Below are 15,436 nucleotides of genomic sequence, written 5' to 3'. Positions count from 1 at the left end.
AAGTATGCCACTCGAAGCTTAAAAGGTCCTAGATATGTTCCCCGGCAAACGTAAACAAATACTGGTTTAGCATGCAGACTTTAAGATTTTCATTATTTTATTTTATTATATTTTATTTCATATTGTATTTTATGTATTTACTTATATTTTATTATTATTATGAAGATTTATTATTAGATTTTTTTTACAAGTTATACACAAATACAACATTGTAAAATATAAGCAATGGGCTTTAAGTAGAGCTCTATCATGATGTCATAGCCACACTTAATGTTAATCGGTAAATATTAGCATGTTAGTGCGCGGTGTAATTACATTTCCACATTGACCACCTTAAGAAATGTCTCTGCTCACTGAAACTTCCCCAAAAAACATTATGGTGCTTTTCAGACTCAATTTCAGTGAATGTAAAAACCAAACATTGAGGCAAAATTAATAGAAGCAGAAAATATTACAGCATTTGTCCCTCCACTTTTATTAGCCACCAATAAACCGTGGCTCAATTGCATTACGGAGGCTGCCATCAATAAAAATGCATTAATGAGCAGACAAGTAACCATCAGCGCATGCCTTGTGGTGCTTTAAGGAACATTTAAAAGCGCTCAGAATCACATCGCACCAAAGAGTCAAGATCCATCACCTCCTCGTGGGAGCGCCGCTTTCGTCTTTCAAACTCATTTTAAAGGGGCGGCGCACTAATGACACTTTCATTGTTTAGCTAACTTTCAGGGCTCGCCGCAAATCAAGCGCGTTCGTTTGCACTAATTACACCTCTAAGAGATTACAACTGTATTTATCGTCAGAGGTGATCGCGTTCGGTTATTTATCAAATACTGTGCTGTGATTGCAAAAATCAATTTCCAAGAGTCGCAAATTAATTTGCTTAGCACCCGAGGGATGACAGTCAACTGGGGCACCTTACTTAATGTGCGCAAATTGATTTTTCGAAAATACATCCCAGGCCCAAAAATACAAAGGATTGTGAACAGGCTGGGTTTCTATTGAGCATCTAAACACAATAAGCAAACAATGGAGGAATCCATCCATCCATCCATCCATCCATCCATCCATCCATCCATCCATCCATCCATCCATCCATCCATCCATCCATCCATCCATCCATCTCTCCATTCATTCATTCATTCATTCATTCATTCATTCATTCATTCTCTCTCTCTCTCTCTCTCTCTCTCTCTCTCTCTCTCTCTCTCTCTCTCTCTCTCTCTCTCTCTCTCTCTCTCTCTCTCTCTCTCTCTCTCTCTCTCTCTCTCTCTCTCTCTCTCTCTCTCTCTCACACACGCACACACACACACACACCACAAAGACACTCGTACAACTAGCAACCTACATCTATTCACACACACACACACACACACACACACACACACACACACACACACACACACACACACACACACACACACACACACACACACACACACACACACACACACACACACACACACACACACCACAAAGACACTCGTACAACTAGCAACCTACATCTATTCACACACACACACACACACACCACAAAGACACTCGTACAACTAGCAACCTACATCTATTCACACACACACACACACACACACACACACACACACACACACACACACACACACACACACACACACACACACACACACACACACACACACACACACACACACACACACACACACACACACATACACACATACACACACACACACACACAAAGACACGCATACAACTACCAACCTACGTCTACACACAAACACACACGCGCACACACACACACAACTCTGAACACATAGACGCTATCGGTGTGCCTGGCAAGGATCTGCGCAGCTTTGAGAGCCCAGCGTGACGACATTTGATATTCATAGAAGAGAAGAGGAAGAGAAACAACAGCAGGGGCGCTGCCTTACGCGTGATATTACATTGTAATTATGATTTGGATGAAGGCGGCGAGGGAGCACTACAAATTCATGAACACTCGCGCACACGCAGGGATAGAGACACGGGCAGGCACGCGGTGTGAACGAAAAGGTAATGAAGCGCTCTTGCTGGCAGTCGGTGGGCCCTCCAAACTTTAGAGTGCTTGCCGCAGCAATAATATAGGATCAGGCACGGAAAAACGGAGATGAGCTGCGCTGGGCCTCACGCCGCCAACGACACGAGGCCTTCTGATTGGTTTGTTTACGTCAATATTTTCACATGTCAGTCTGGGGACCTTTGGGAAAATCTTCTTTTTTTTCGCCAGCCATTGGTGAGGAAGAGCGCAGAAGGCTTTGTAATAAGAACGGAACGCTATGATTTGCAGAGATCTTTTCTAGCTTCATGCGGCGTATTAAATATACACTCCCAGGTCGCAGAGTCCATTTTGGACTTGGTGGAGGAAATGATGGAACTTTTATTGAGTAGTCCAAAGACAGACAAATGCTCTTTTCCAGCAATAAATTCAAGCAAAATATTCCATACCGTATGATATATAAATATATCCGTAAATGTCAACTAAAGTTATTTTCACTATTCATATATCATATAATTTTACTAAATATATCTTCTATATAAAATATGAACATAAATAGCATATATCCGTAAATGTCAACTAAAGTTATTTCCACTACTTCTATATCATATAATTTAACAAAATATATTTTCTATATAAAATATGAACATAAATTGTATACATTCGTTTTCACGTCGTCCTATTTTCCTCATATAGATACGCCTCATTGAATTAAAAATGATTCCAGCGTGATATAAGAATCAGATCCTATACCAGGGGATCGTCCACGTTGGACTTTTGACCGCAATAATAAAGAAATGAGCGCGTCATATCATAATCCATTTCCAGTACATTCTTCCGGGATCTCCCAACAAGATTAGTAGCGATATTGTTAGGTGGGAGACGGCGAGATGCATCTCCCTCTGCCTTCCCAGGTCTCTTTTATCAAAGATAAGTAGTATTGATTCACTTTGAGGCTGTAAAAAGTATTTGTCTTAAGAGCTGACATTTAATAATCTCTACCTAATCCGTGTTTTGCTGCCGAGTCGTCGCTTGTTTGACTGCCGGAGGCAAGGGAGACGTCTTTTCAAACCTCAGCTGGCTCATGGACATACATTAAAAAAAAAACAAAAGGGGGTTCTCTAAATACAAAATAGATTGTACATGGAAATCCGACGTAATTGAACAAAAATTCCAAACACATTACTTAGCAAGAAAAAAACATTCACAATATGCCAATAGCTAACAACATGCTCTTATGTACGCATAATAAATGCCACAAATTGCTTCTGCTAATGCTAGCCGGCTAATATGGCTAACTGAACCACAACCATAAGGACTATTATACAATTACTGAAAGGTACGAGCACAGATCAGGTACTTTTTGTCATTTATAAGGCAAATAAGCTCTTAGCTGGTCTGATGGAAGGGGAAAAAATTCAGGTTTAAGAGGCAGCGTATGTGGAGAGATGCTTTCGGCTAGCATGGCCACATTGTTGCCACGGTATGGAAAAGCCCCGTGACGACCCGGTGGGATATATTCCAGCCACTGGCATTAAGCGGATATATTTTCACGGCTCATATATGCAGTTATATGTCGGCGTAAGAAAGATGATCCATTTTTGTCAGCTTTTAGCAGTGATTGACAGTTGAGCTTTCAGCACATTCAACGGATAGTGACAGCAAAGAGAAGTTCTTCACCTCATGGAAGAACCCAAAGCAGGTGAGGATTTAAGCGGTATAAGCAGTCCAAGATACTTTTTATTCTTGACCTTGGTTTTATTCTAACAAACAACCTGTGACTGGTAAAAATACATCATTTTTCTCAAATCCACCACATTCATCCAATGTGTATCTGAAGAATGGGGTAAAAGCATTATTTTTAGAAACACTCCGAGGGGGGGGCTCCAAAAGAGCCATCAACACAGTAGCCGTGTTGCATGTCCTCAAAAGCATCATGGAGGAGTGGAAATATGACACCCGGGTGTGTGACAGACACACACTCACTGCGGGGAATGTTCACACGGAGTAATTATGCAGTGTGTTTGGCTGCCTCTAGGGTGCTGGTGGAGGAGGTAGACGATGGTGTTTGGTGTTGATGGGGCGGTAGGGGTCCCTTGGATGCCAGGGTGAAAATTACACAGCCTCCTCGGTGGGTTTGGGGAGCCGGCAGACCTCATCAAGCAGCAGGTGAGCACTTTTTTGCATCTCCTCCTCCCCGGCCAGGCAGTATAAATAGCGCCGTGTCACATCTCATTTGCGGCGCCGTGTTTCAGAACAACTCCTCGGAGATGCAGAGGTTCAACTCGGCTAATGGACAGAGGATGGTCCGAATCCCTGAGAGAGGATATTCATCAGGCCCATCGCTAACCCAATCAGCAATTGTTGCATTTAAAGATATATTTGGGGAAATTTTATGGGAATAATGTCAAATGTGGAAAATATTTGTCTTTCCGAAAAATTTGGGCGAACTCAACATTTTAAGGCATCAAATGTCGAAATCTTATGTTGGGCAATTCAACTAAATATTTTTAAGTTTTGATCATGATCCTCTTATTCACAAAAAAATAAATAAAAATAAAATAATAATATAAAATAAATAATAATAATAATAATAATAATAAAAATAAATAATCCACCAAGTCAGTAACCTTACAGGATGACTTTAGGTAATAATAATTATAGAAATAATAGAAACAAACAGAACAACTGGAAATAATCCACAAAGTCATGAATCTCGAAGTAAAGAAAAAGCCTGGCACGCTTCATACAATAAATAAATAATCTGAATGACTAGCAATAATCCACAGTCCAAAAAAGAGGCTACAGTTCGTGACCCCGCCGAGTCAATACGACGACACATGCAGGACAGCGAGTCAATCCGACTCGATCCTTTTAACCTCAACTTGCTCTTACTATCCAGCCAGTCCTCAGCGTGCCTCTGACCTTACAACGGAAAACTGTCACAAACTAAGTTCTCCCCGCTCGCCGGCCTAAAAAAGACATGATCAATCGAGCTGACTCTGCACTTTTTTCCGGTGTCGAGGAGTGTCAGCGTGCCATTATACATCCATCTGTCAGCGCCGAGCTACAAAGTATTGGCTTGTGGTGACAAACGCCGACGAATAGGAGTGGATGTGGTCAGATCAGCATTCTGCGGCACTCACTGGAGAAGAGATTCACACTCCCTCGACAACTTTGATTTGGACAGGTGGCGTGTGTAGATGGGCCAGTGGCTTTTTAACTGCTATCATTTATCAAAATAGAGAGTTATATGGTGGTATGCTCTCTATATGGGAAGTACAGTGGCTCCAGTGTAAATATACTGGACTTCAAATTAAATAGCATTTTAGCAGATTGTAAATATTTCTTTAAAAAAGCTGTTAAATGCCATTCCTAGTTGAAATCTACAGTCAAACTAAAAATAAAACAAAGATGTGTATTCAAAACAATGACACAACTTTATATTGCTGCCACTAGCTTAATGCCAACACATAATGTAAAATGCCAATGTCAACACAAACGGTCGAGCAACACGTAGACAAAGTACGCATAGTATTTATTCTCCGTGTAAAACAATTAGCAGCTTACTAAATGAAATGAAAGTATTCTTCTTCGCTTTTGTCTGCATGACTGTATTATACTGCCCCCAGAGGCCAAGACAGGCACACCAAAAGGAGCAACACAACGAATTGCTACTAGCCGCTACATCCACGTTATGCCTCAATTAATATTAGCATGTCAACTTCCGCTGTACTATTGAGGATGTTTTTATGCGGCTGTTTTGGTTAGCAGCAGAGTCCCACCGTGTGTCGCAGTGACAATTTCACAAGAGCAAGTTGGACGGCCAGCAGAGGCCAAACACACAAGTTAGTGGAGCTGTTAGTGGAGCTACACTGACAGCAGCTGTCCGATTCGCTTTCATCGACTCGATGCCGCGTCCAACGAGAACGTGTTTTACGACGATGGATCGTTGCGAGACAAGCTTCATTGATGGAACCACCGAGGCCCGACTTGGCTCACCTCCAATCGCTCGGGACAGAACCTCCATTTGGCATCAAAGTATTTAAAGTGAGAAAAATGTAAAGTGTCTTAAACAACCTTCACACTTTTCTTTCTGGTTAAATTACACGTTTCAGTGGATTTTAATGGCTGCTTGGTTTGATGTGACAGGCCTGATTCAGAGGGAAAGCTATTCATTTCAAGCAGGCCAGAGGAAGGCCTTTGTTATAATTTAATCTCAGAATTGTCAAAAGGAATGGCTGTAATCGGTAAAAATGACAAGTTGAAAGAGACGTTAACACTCTACAGTGGCGTACAAAGCGATTGAAGCTGTTTTTTTGTCAATATTTAATATTTAAACTCATTTTCTTCTTGTATCTATAAACAAACTTGTTGAGTTTTTTTACTTTTCCTTGGTTTGCTTACTAAAAAGTCAGAAAAAGCCAAAGAAAAAGTTCATCCTGGGCTCATAATATGGGCACCTGGTGCGGAATTGGCGCCTCCAATGCATAATGTTCCCTAATTAATGAAACAACGTGATTAATCACGTTCGGCTGCCTCTCGGTCGCACGCCAGCTGTCATCATCGATTATCGGCAGGATAAATGACCACTCCGGAGACGGCAGGAGTGCGGGATGGAGTGCGATGACTTGATGAAGAGTGATGACGGCACCAAACACGGGACATGACAGCGGGAACGTGCTGGAGATTGCATGCCTAAACCCCTCAGAGCACATCATCAATTATCGTGGATAGAATGACCTGCGTTTGTGGCCTGTCCGTCGGACTGTACCATTTGAATTCTGGTGTGGGGGACAAATTTATTTATGAGGACAAATCAGGTCCATTTTCGGATTCAAGTTGTGAATAACTATAATAAAGTTGGATATGAAAATAAAAGTGTTTACGTTCATGTTGTAAATTTTTAGTGAATGAAGTCAGATATTTTCAAGAAAAAAGTTATACTGCACTGACTTGCTTTTTAAGTCCCTCCTTTAGCTTGTAGCATGATCAGCTAGCAGCACACTCACCGTCATTGACCGATCTACTTCAATTCATTACGATCATTACAGGCACTGCCGCTGACCCTTTCCATGTTCAGCAAGATTTTAGCAGACATGACAAGAATAATGAGGTTGAAATAACAGGACATGATTAAAATGGCTGAGTAATATAGTGACCCAGGCAGTGGGCCAAAGTCAAGACTGTGTGAGTGTGTTGGCGGTGCCGCACGGACGAGCGACTTCAGGGAAGAAATTTATGCTGCACTTAAAAGAAATTACAAGTAAATAAAGAGCAGGCTGCAGTAAATAAAGCGCTTTTAAATGCACGGCTGGTTCAGACAAAGGTTACCGTGGAGATGTGAGCTTGGTGGCTGGAAGTGAGCACTAACTCAAAGGGGCTTCACCTTGTCACATTTTGACCTTGCGGGAACGAACGGTTGGATGCTCGGTAGCGTCGAGGCTCGAGGGCGTCCGCTTAAGACGTGGTTTTATATCATCTCCTGTGACGAGCGCGTGGATTTGATTTAACGCGGAAGCATGAAAGAGTTGTGTCTGCGCTTAGGTGATATTAGTCCCAACACTCGTTGAAAAAAACGGCAGGTGGTGTTGAGAGGAATACAGCTTGTGTTTCACAATATTTATTGAACATTTATTCATTAGAAAAATGCCACAGGACACCATCAATCAAACAATTCACTTACCGTATTTTTTGGACCCTAAGGCGCACTGTATATTTAACAAAATATCACAGAGTGGGTCTATTTTTTGTGCTTTATATCTATTTTATAAATTTGGGCAAAATGATGGCGTATATCGCTTTCTTTTGTTCAAATAACAGAGCGCGGGGCTAATTTCTCAAAATGGATATTTGAAAACAAAATGGCCGAATTCCTCTTCAATTTCGTGCATGGGTTCTTGAGAGTCTCAGTACTATCAGCGTAATGGCCTGATGTGTTTCTGTCCAATCGTCCGTCATATTACTTGATTGAATCGGCCTAGCGCAGACGACCGTGTCATCGTGGCCGAGCGCTGACAGGCCGGAAGCGTATTTCGCCGTCCCTAACGGCGAACATGCCGCAACGCATCATTAAGTGCGGCGACGGGGGCCAGCTGAACATAAGGTCATTGAACTCGGACAAGCGCATCGATTGGACGCAAAGCCTTTTGACAAACAAGCCATTCTGCCGCTTGTCAGCATATCAATGTTTGTGCCAAGCGAGTGCTTATTGATGCTATTGATCCAATAAAGTTTGGCTTGCCGCAATGGAGAGACTGACATATTGCGATACAGTACTCATATGGGAGTGCATCACATTTCTAGCTATCTAATCATCTACAAGGTTGTTGTGGCAGAGGCGATGACATCGTGTGATGGGCAAAAGTATGTCAACGAGCTCTGAAGACATGCAAACTCGCCAGATATGTCGTGTAGAAGGCCCACGTTCAGTGAGAAGTCCAAGCTGCCAAACCAGCCAATAAAGCTGATTCTGATTTAGAATGTGCGCCATTCCGTCTGTGTTTTAACATTCCCCACCAGCAAGTGCTCAAAGAAAAATCTCCTGCTAGGCTGTGACGCTTAATGTGAACAGTGGGACGTGTCTCCTCTCCGGGTTAGAGGTGACAATCAACCCTGGAGGTGTTGCGTGTCTGCAGAGAAACCATGGACCCGTGCCAGGTTTTCCATTAGGGGATCCAGCCCCCCCCCCAACCATCCAAGGTCCTTCCGGCTTGTTCCCGAACGTCCCGTGATGAGAAAAAAAAAATGGTGCCTGCGTCCGGCTCATCTGCAGACAGTCGGTGGCAGAGGTCTCAGACATAGGCGACCTCATCTTTGTCCCGTGTCGGAAAATTCCCGACCAGAAAATGAGTTTTAGGGAGGGGATGTATAAAATAAATAAAGACAGAAAAACACCAGCAGGCTGTTGGAGGAGCGGAGCAAAAGGTCCGCGTGAAACAAGGGTGTCGGAGTGGAGAAAGGCGCCTTTTATTCCTCTTTACAAGAGTAAATGTGACACCGCTGCCAGCGGGAGGCTGCGTCGCAGTCGACAGTAACTCCTTTGCCCTTGAGGCCCCAAACAAGCCTTCGCTGCTGTCTGGTGCTGAGAAGCGCAAATAAAACCAATACGCTGCTGCAGGTGGAGCCATTTAGAACTAAGACAGAGCTGTAACTGAGTCCAAACGCAACAAAAACAATGTGCTCTTTGAACCTAATATATTTGGGGAAAACAAAACAATACTCGGCTCGAAGAAAATACGGTTGGTTGGGAGTTTACAGAACAGGTTAGGAGGTAGATAAGTAAAACAAATCGGTTTGTCGTCATCACAATATGTAACGGGGCTCAAACAATGAACAAAAAAAAACTTGTACTATCTACTCTTAACCCAACACTTTGGTTTCTCCTTCCTTCCTTCCTTCCTTCCTTCCTTCCTTCCTTCCTTCCTTCCTTCCTTCCTTCCTTCCTTCCTTCCTTCCTTCCTTCCTTCCTTCCTTCCTTCCTATGCAAACACACATTCTGCCTTCCTTACATTCTTCCTATCGCCCATCATTTCCTTCCTTCCTTCCTTCCTTCCTTCCTTCCTTCCTTCCTTCCTTCCTTCCTTCCTTCCTTCCTTCCTTCCTTCCTTCCTTCCTTCCTATGCAAACACACATTCTGCCTTCCTTACATTCTTCCTATCGCCCATCATTTCCTTCCTTCCTTCCTTCCTTCCTTCCTTCCTTGCTTCCTTGCTTCCTTCCTTCCTTCCTTCCTTCCTTCCTTCCAATGCAAACACACATTCTGCCTTCCTTACATTCTTCCTATCGCCCATCATTTCCTTCCTTCCTTCCTTCCTTCCTTCCTTCCTTCCTTCCTTCCTTCCTTCCTTCCTTCCTTCCTTCCTTCCTTCCTTCCTTCCTTCCTTCCTTCCTTCCTTCCTTCCTATGCAAACACACATTCTGCCTTCCTTACATTCTTCCTATCGCCCATCATTTCCTTCCTTCCTTCCTTCCTTCCTTCCTTCCTTCCTTCCTTCCTTCCTTCCTTCCTTCCTTCCTTCCTTCCTTCCTTCCTTCCTTCCTATGCAAACACACATTCTGCCTTCCTTACATTCTTCCTATCGCCCATCATTTCCTTCCTTCCTTCCTTCCTTCCTTCCTTCCTTCCTTGCTTCCTTGCTTCCTTCCTTCCTTCCTTCCTTCCTTCCTTCCTTCCTTCCTTCCTTCCAATGCAAACACACATTCTGCCTTCCTTACATTCTTCCTATCGCCCATCATTTCCTTCCTTCCTTCCTTCCTTCCTTCCTTCCTTCCTTCCTTCCTTCCTTCCTTCCTTCCTTCCTTCCTTCCTTCCTTCCTTCCTTCCTTCCTTCCTTCCTTCCCAAACACACACAAACACACACAAACACACATGTACGCACTAACACACACGATGGAGGAAAGTGGAGCAGGTTTTGTTGATGACTTAAGGGATGGAAGGCACACCGGGGCTCCTAATGCACCTCGTATTTAAATAATCCCCGGGTCTCCTCTATCCTTCTTGTGCCTTTGTTCACTTTGAAAACTTAGCAGCCGTACAGCCTGTAACTGCTGGTTGCGGGGAGGTTGGGGGTGCAAGGAGAAAGGGAGAGCAAGTATGTTTTCCTCCTCACGTGGTTAAAAAAAAATAACAATATGAGGTGAAGCCTAGAAATCATCATTCATTTTTATTTATCTGCATTGCTGAGCATAGATCTATAGCAATACAACTGAGGTATGTTAAAAAGGTGGATACTGCCCGTAAATAGACCAGTGAAGAAACATTCCCAAGACTTCTCGTGGCAACTTGTGGCAATATCCCTCTCAATCAGAAGACTTCATGCTGTGACTATGAAATTGGTTGTCTTTCATCAAAAATAGAATCTTTTGGGCAGGGAAGGTGCAGTTTTGTCACAGCTGCTCACACCTTCTCTTGCCTGGGTGACCAATTTTTGCGCAATTATGCGTAACGGCGCAAGCTGGCTATCGCAGGATTGGCAGAAAGCTATGTGTGAGAGAAGAGAGAGTGAAAGAGACAGAGGGAGGGAGGGAGGGAGGAGTGTGTCCTGTCTTTAGCACGACCAGCTTTGGAGCTTTTTTTGCCATTGTAATGTGATAGAATTCCCCTGCATTGAATTATTAAGCTCTCCACTATGGGTGAGTGCGTCTCATTATAGCCTTCCCCCTTCTTCCTCCCCCCCTCCCTCCCCCATCACTACTGCAGACAGATAAGCATGACTAATCATCCCCGGGCTTCTTTTCTAGTTGCTTTCTAGCACCTGGGTCGGAGTGAACAAGATTTGCAGGTCTAGATTTTAATTACTCAACTTATGTATCTTAGTTGAGTACCTTCAGATCTTATCTACGTAATTACATCTTGGGATATTTGGCGCTATTTTAGCAGCATCCAACAAAATGTGACATCGCAGTAGGACCACGGTGTCATTAGCGGCCCGTAGAGGAGTCACCACCCCGAGTTAGCAAACGTCGTGTTGCCAGTTATCGGAGGCGGAGCCTGGCCATCGCTTAGCACAGTGATTAAATCCTCACACACTGGGGCCTGATAAAACAACACTTTTCGTGCTCGGCTTATCCAAACGTCGGGAGGGTTGAAATATGGTTGACTACTCAGGATTTGACTGATTCAAATGCAATTAAGACTCACAAATAGCATTTTCATAGAGTTGACTAAATATCACCCGAGGTGATTGGTATCTGTTTCTAATTATCTTTAAAGTGGCAGTAAAAGTGTTGAAATGAGAAGATGAACGGCTTGTTTTTGAACACACGAGCGACTCAATACGGCAGCTGGAGAGGCGTGAATTGCCGTAATACTCCGCACGCCTCAATCGATGCCCGGCAAAATTAATATCGGGGAGTAAATCTTTCATTTTCTTGATTGATCGCCATCATTAGGAGCATTGATCAGCAGCCAGGGAAGAAAACCGGCAGAGGATCGGGCGGCTGTTGCTGTGCTTGGAGCAACAATGAGAGGCGCAATGTATCCACTTACCCAGCCTGAACTTGTCGTTTTTAACATACCTAACCAGATGCCTGTACCAACCAACCGAGCGACAAAGTAACCTACCTACTTTGTGTTGACCTATTTCACCGGAGGTACGGTACCTATTCCCATACCATACCGTGTCTACCTACCAACCTTACTTACTGTAACTTACAATACCCACAGTTCTTAACCATGTGGCTTTCCGACTACCAAAATACCAACTGACCGACCTATCATATCCTTTATCTAATACAATACCGACCGAGCTACCTAACATATCGTCTAAGCTACCTTCTGTCCTAGGTCTACTGATCTACCTTACTTTCTTAGCTACCTATTGTGTATAAAACAATAACAGGGTCCTTTGGTAGGTAGCTAGTTAGACTGGGTAACTTCAGTACCTACCTACATCTGACCTATCTACTGTACCTACCTTTACTTAGCTAGCTCGGTACCTATCATATCCTTTATCTAATACAATACCGACCGAGCTACCTAACATATCGTCTAAGCTACCTTCTGTCCTAGGTCTACTGATCTACCTTACTTTCTTAGCTACCTATTGTGTATAAAACAATAACAGGGTACTTTGGTAGGTAGCTAGTTAGACTGGGTAACTTCAGTACCTACCTACATTTGACCTATCTACTGTACCTACCTTTACTTAGCTAGCTCGGTACCTTGTATCTACCTTCGAGTATCTACCTTCTAACCTACCTTCTGGTCAACTGATGTACTAGGTCGCTAGTTAGGCAGACAGACTACCATACCTAACTGCATTTGTCCTAGATACTGTGCCCATTGCCTACCTTTACCTAACAACCCTTCACCTAGCTATCTAGCTACTTAGCCTAACCTCGACCTGGCATCCTTTCCTTAGATAAGGCTGTTGCTGCTTCTGCACTTAATAGGAATAATAAGAGGGGGAGCATACTGTACATAGATGTCAGGGAGAAATTTGCAGGCACCAAGGGAACATTTCCTACACCCCCGACTAAAGTAGTGCTCGTCCTTGGATGTGGGTATAAAAATGTGGGGAAAAAATAGATTCTAACAAAGTCTTCAAGGTTAATTTACTCTTAACTCTTATTAAGTGTTGGTCTGCGGGGGCTTCATTAGGTTGACATGCAAGGTGCGGTTGCCGACCAGATTAACCTTGCACAGGAGGGATGGTGGGTAGAAGTGGTGGTGGGGATGCAAGCTTGCCTTCCATCTCTCCCCATTGAGGGTGAGTCACCATAGGAAAGCAGGTAAACGTGTGCCTGGCGAGGAAGTAAACAAGGACGAGGAGCCTGCTCGAGGAGTTTCAGGGTCGACAGCTCAGCAGTAAATAACGAAACGTGCGCTATACACAAAAGCTCTCATGACAGACCTCCGCCAAGGCTTAATTTTAAAATGTACCCAAAAGTTGAGCTCACTTCCGTATTGGCAAATATTGCATTCTTCACCGTGTAGGGTCTTGGGAAGTGCAATATGCTTTGGCCGGCGCTTTACCATGGGCTCTACTAAATAGTGAAATTTCTCAGATTTTGTAAAATACAAAATTAAACAAAAGATGAGAGAAATCTAAATGAATGTAGGCTTGAATTTCAGGTTCCTGAGCTACATTTGAGGCATATTTCACCTCCATTCATAGACGCTAGCTAGCTAGAAAGCACAAACATAACCTTGGCTAATGACCCACATGCTTCTTCACCAATTCTAAAAACATGAGAGTTGTTGATTTTGAATGACTGATAAGCAATTATGGGACTAATTGACTTTTTAATTCTCATCGAAGGTATTTATCTTCATGGAGTCGTGGTTTTCTGTAAACAGCAGTGTTTTTATGGGCACAATTATTTCCTCAGGAGTAATTAAAATCCGCCAGCAACAGACAAGCTTGACATTAATTTCTTTTTCCATGGGCTGTAAAAAAAAGATATATTAACCACTAAGGGCCTTGACCTTTTACCAACGTCTCTTTTCCTAGCTGAGCTGACTTCATTCACGACACTTTTTCCAAGATTTCCAAACTGTAGAAATGATGCAACGCTTGATGATGAAATATTACGACGGGAGGGGGGGACGAAATAGGAAAGAGTGCGTAAGAACCTTTAGCTTTGGCGCCCCAGCATCAATCCCGCTGTGACAGCTGGCAAAAACAACACCTTCACCCACCTCAAAAAAAAAAAAAGCTGCTGATGCTTCAAAGTGTCAACTTGAATTCACACTAATGCCTTTCGGGAATATCGGCGGATTTGGGAGCAGCTCACGATCAGATTAGTGACCCCGCCTTGGTTTATGATCCCCTTCATGAGCGATGCTGAAAGGAAATTCTTTTTTTCATCGTTCATCTTGCATTCCAAATCCACGTTTGCCTGTAATAAAGGTTTGAATGACCTGCACGTTGCGGGAGGAACTTTGTCCCAGCTGCTGTTTCCGAGTCGGAGGCTAAATACTTCAAGTTATTCATCCCCTCGATTCTTTCACTCGCTCGTCCCACATCCTGTTTACTGCTTTTCCCAACCATACCGCTGATTCAGATTTTTTTTAAATCGGACATTTTTTCTGTCTGTATGCTTTTTCTCGATTCTTGTAAGATTTGGTTGGTTCAAGTAAAAGTTCATCCTTTGACCTCTTGATGGCAAAGAGCGTGAGAGCCCAGCGGGTGTGTTCCATTTCTCGCTGGGCATTTATTGGATGTGTTGCGAGGTGCCGTCTCTGCTTTTGAATGTCACTTTTGTTTATTGATTTTCAAATCTGCTGGGAGAAATATTCCGCCGGGCCAAGAAGCCAAGGCAAGAGCGAGCGATCTTTGACATTCCGCCACCTTCCAGTGAGGCCTGGGCGGGAATAAAAAGCAAGTTTGTTATTCTGGGTAGAAAGGTCAGCGTCAAAGTGCTGTTTAAGATGGAACGCAGGCACAAGCCGAGAGCAAAGAAAGCCTAAAACAAAGTGCGTTGTCACTCAGTGTGTACATTTTTGGACCAATCGATGACGAAACATCGATGTGTGTTTTGCATGCCGCTGGCACGCTAATCAAATCTGTGCATGCTCCTCTCATTGATTTTCTTTACCCTGGCTCTAATTTGCCGCTTGAGATGAGGCCAGCATGCGTCCGTCCTCCCGTCCTCCTCATTTTCCCGCTCGTGGTGTTGCGGCGGACGTCTTCATGCCTCCGGGCGGCGTATCGAGCGAGAGCAAGCCGGCTCGGACAAAGTGCTTAGCAGAGTATCGGCGGTGGTTAGATATGATGAATAATGTTCCGTGAGAGGACGTGAGCCACAAGGCCACTCGTTTCCACCGTGGAATGGCCACTAAAGACACGGTTCTATTTTGACTGTCAATTCTAAAGACATTTTGTCACAAAATTGTCATTGTGAAAAAAAGTTGAAAAATTATACGATTTTATTTTTTACTGCTATGAAAAAATATATATAATTAAAAATATAAAA

At 43.4% G+C, this 15,436-nt stretch overlaps 1 long non-coding RNA gene across 1 annotated transcript; it reads left to right on the top strand.

Moving 5' to 3' along the window:
* Positions 1-1,947: 1,947 nt before the first annotated feature.
* Positions 1,948-4,455, top strand: LOC119120053. Its single transcript, XR_005097426.1, has 3 exons — positions 1,948-2,031; positions 4,053-4,183; positions 4,270-4,455. It is a non-coding gene; the product is annotated as an uncharacterized LOC119120053 (long non-coding RNA).
* The last annotated feature ends 10,981 nt before the right edge of the window (positions 4,456-15,436 follow it).

Source organism: Syngnathus acus, chromosome 3 (assembly GCF_901709675.1).
Source record: "Syngnathus acus chromosome 3, fSynAcu1.2, whole genome shotgun sequence".
NCBI lineage: Eukaryota > Metazoa > Chordata > Actinopteri > Syngnathiformes > Syngnathidae > Syngnathus > Syngnathus acus.
The sequence above is the reverse complement of the archived record's forward strand: the minus strand, read 5'-3'. Positions and strand labels throughout refer to the sequence as shown.